The 4,068-nt window shown below is 41.8% G+C and overlaps 1 pseudogene; it reads left to right on the plus strand.

Moving 5' to 3' along the window:
• Positions 1–1,842: 1,842 nt before the first annotated feature.
• LOC129687730 (60S ribosomal protein L19-like) lies at positions 1,843–2,421 on the plus strand (annotated as a pseudogene).
• Positions 2,422–4,068: the final 1,647 nt, after the last annotated feature.

Genomic DNA, 4,068 nt, shown 5'->3' on the forward strand with positions numbered 1-4,068 from the left:
AATCTTAACAACAGTGACTTTTCCCACAGGGTTGAGCCACAGATTACAGAATAGTTGCTTCCCTTTCAACTCTTTCATCATGAGAGAGTCCTGCTACTAGGCTCCAGTAGTTACATGTCCAAAGGTAACACTGAGTTTCTTTCATCCAGTCACTCAATAAAACAATTTTCCTTAATCAGATATGTGTAGGGAACTAGGGACTAGAAGCAGAAGACAGTCCTCTCTCGAGAGAGAGTTTGTGGGTCACCAGGAACACTAAGATTAAAAGGGAACGGTCATAGTGAGCTGCAAGAAGATTCATGAAAGGCACCGTAAGACCAAGAACAAGATGGCAAGCTCTGTTTAGACAAAGCGAGGGAATTTTCTAGAAAGTAAACTGAGGACATTTTCTAGAAAGGAATATGCAAAATTAATTTCAAAGAGTTAGAATTCACTTACTACACAATACAGGGAGTACTTATAGGTATGCCATTTTGGTTGGGTGGAAGAAATGCAGGTATACCACGACGCTCAAGATGAGAGATGAACATGGAGACGTGGGAGAGAAGATGGGGAGGGATGTTTGGAATGCAGGGAGAGATTACCACATTCACCAGTACTGTTAACCATGTTGGCCATGAAGAATTTTAAGCGAGGAAGAGATGGTGTAAGAATTTCATTATAAGAAGAGTCACTGAGCTTCACTTTAGAGGACAGATTGGAAATTTATGTGGCTGGAAGTTGCTAAGCTCCCTAGGCAGGTCATTAGGTGTCAGAAGTCTACTGGGGGGGGGGGGAAGAATAGAAGTATCCTTAAGCCAATGACTGTTCTCATGAAGAGAGAAGAGAAGAGGACAGCCAGGTTATGTGCAGGAGAGATGTGGGGTGGCAAGATAGACAGTTTAAAGGCAATGGTCAAAATAAATAAAAGACTGAAGAGATGAGGGCAGAGTGACAGCTTGGAAAGCATGAAGACAGGAGGTGGCCAGAGCCAGCTCTGGGAAGGGAAGCCTGCACTTGCAACACACCTCTGTATGTTTCTGTTGTGTACCCATGTGATTCCATAAATTTAGGTGGGCATAATGCCTTTATTGGAAGTAGCTACAATGAGAAAAGTACACACTAGATGTCTTAACACACAGGTGCAGCTGTCTGATCAAGGTGATAGCAGAACCGATGGGAGGAGAGATGAATCTTTGATCTTTTAGCTGCTTGCCTGGGCTATTTTCCAGGATAAATTAATAGAACAATGTGCCACCAGAAAACAAATCAAATTAATGTGCACAGGAGTATTCTATGCTAAACTTTGCAGTTTAATTTAGAGGAACGACAGAGACAATGCTTTTAGCTTTTGCATGTAAATACGGAGACTTTCTGGCAGTAGGCGCGAGAACAAATTGTTTGTGGACTCCTTTTCCTTATTCGTAACAACTATATTAATATTCTTTGGGGGGGATGCTCACTCCTACTGTCTGTGTTAAGGGACATCCTCCAGATCGCCTGGAGTAATTTTAAATTATGAATGCATGAACTGGAAATAACTGGGTCTAGAACATATGTAGGGGGGCGCTGAATTTCTCCGGAAAGCGCTCACTATGATGCTGGCTTCGTGTGAACGTAACATCCAGAGCCTATATTGAGCTCACACCGCTTAGCTTAGAGCCACTTCCTGTCTCAAGAGGGGAAGGGCAATGGCAGGGCATTGAGAGATAAAACTGGTTGTCATAGAGGTGCTCTTCTGTTCTCCCTGTGCTTGCTACTCAAGTCATTATAAATCTGGGTATAAGAACTTCTCAGTGGTCACACAGTTGGCTGACTGTGACTAAATGTTTTCATGTGCTGTTCGCTGCTGCGTCTGCAGCCATGAGTGTGCTCAGGCTACGGAAGAGGCTTGCCTCCAGTGTCTTCCTCTGTGGCAAAAAGAAGGTCTGGTTGGACCCCAATGAGACCAATGAAATCATTGATGTCAACTCCCGTCAGTAAATCAGAAAGCTGATCAAAGATGATGGGCTGATCATCCAGAAGCCTGTGATGGTCCATTCCTGGGCTCGATGTTAGAAAAACACCTCGGCTCAATGGAAGGGCAGGCATATGGGCATAGGTGAGCGGAAGGGTATGGCCATTGCTCAGATGACCTGGATGAAGAATGAGGACTCTGCGCCAGCTCCTCAGAAGATACCGTGAATCTAAGAAGATTGACTCCCATATGCATCACAGTCTGTACCTGAAGGTCAAAGGGAATGTATTCAGAAACAAGCGGATTCTCATGGAGCACGTTCACAAGCCAAAGGCAGGACAAGGCCTGCAAGAAGCTCCTGGCTGACCAGGATGAGACTTGCAGATCTAAGACCAAGGAAGCACGGAAGCGCCAGAAGGAGCACCTCCCGGCCAAGAAGAAAGAGATCATCAAGACTGCCCAAAGAGGAAGAGACCAAGAAATAAAGCTTCCTTTGTGTCTGTACATAGTGGCTTGGCTGTGGCCTCACATGAATCAGTCATTAAAATAAAACAACAAGCCTTTAAAAAATGTTTTCATGTGTGACACTGAAATACTAGTGGGGCAGAGGTCATTCCAATAAAAATTAAAAATAAAAACTGTAAAAAAGGAGCCAGAGAAACTGTGCTTAGTTGTTTGCTTGTTTTATACTTTAATGGGAAGGAGGACTTGGGTGAATAGCTGGGAGGTTGGCCCAGTGTCTTCAGATCAGCTTAGCATACTGCTGTGTTTGCCTTTATCTTTGTGTATTTGTCAGCTTTCTGTTATCATGACTAATTGCCTGAAATCATGAGCTTAAATGGAGGGAAGGATTATTTTGTTACTTGGTTTCCGGCGCTTCAGTCCATTGTTGCTTGGTTCCAAGGCTTTGGGTCTGTGGCTGCACAGAATATCATGGTGGGACTATGTGGCATAGAAGATCTTATTTGTCCCAGCCTTGTTTGAGACAGACTCTCTTCACTGCTGCTTATATGAGACTACCAGCACTGTGAGCTTGTGGTGATTCTCCTGTCTCAGCCTCCACCTTATCATTAGGAATGCTTAGAGTACAAACACATGCAACTGTGCTTTACGTGGGTTTTAGGTATCTGGGGAACCACTAATGTTAAGGTTATGAAGAGACAGGACTTTTCCTCTTTATATCATTCATTGTCTTATTTAATTTATTTTCTTCATACCTTTTCACTATTAAATAGACTTGTTATATAATGATATGAATTCAATAAAATATAAATTTTAGAATATAGAATCCATTTCCCAATACACATGAATATACTTATTAATATAAATGACAGTAAGTAACCACATAAAAGAGTAGCAGACCATTGTTATTGTAACTAATTCAATCAACATAAAGAAAAAAAGAGATTGTGTAGTTTGCCTAAGAGTCCATTGAAATAGACATTAGTAAATTTTGCTAATCATTTTTTCTTTTTTTTTTATAATTTTATTTTTTTTCTTATCAGTTACATTTTATTAACTCTGTATCCCAGCTGTGTCCCGATCCCTCATTCCCTCCCAGTCCCTCCCTCCCTCATCTCCACCATGCCCCTTGCCAAGTCCACTGATAGGGGGAACCTCCTCCCCATTCATCTGATCCTGTTTTATCAGGTATCTTCAGGACTGGCTGCAAAGCTCTCCTCTGTGGCCTAACAAGACTGCTCCTCCCTTGGGGGGTGGGGAGGCCAAAGAGCCAGTCATTGAGTTCCTGTTAGAAATAGTCCTTGTTCCCCTCACTATGGGAAACCAATTGGTTACTGAGTTACCACAGGCTAAAAGCATAAGTAAAATATATTATGTGTTAACTAAACTTACACATTAATTTATATGTATATTTTATATGACTAGGATATTATATATCTTGTTTTTGTCATGGGTGTCTGCTATCTCCATTTATGAAGTGGACCATCTCAGATAAGCCATGGTAAGACATTTTACATGTTTGAAGCCACATTTACACAACTGTCTGTAGGCCTATTTATACAGCATCTATCTATCTATCTATCTATCTATCATCTATCTATCCATCTATCTATCTATCTATCTATCCATCCATCCATCCATCCATCCATCCATCCATCCATCCATCCATC

This window comes from Psammomys obesus, unplaced genomic scaffold (assembly GCF_907164565.1).
Source record: "Psammomys obesus unplaced genomic scaffold, mPsaObe1.curated_primary_1811, whole genome shotgun sequence".
NCBI lineage: Eukaryota > Metazoa > Chordata > Mammalia > Rodentia > Muridae > Psammomys > Psammomys obesus.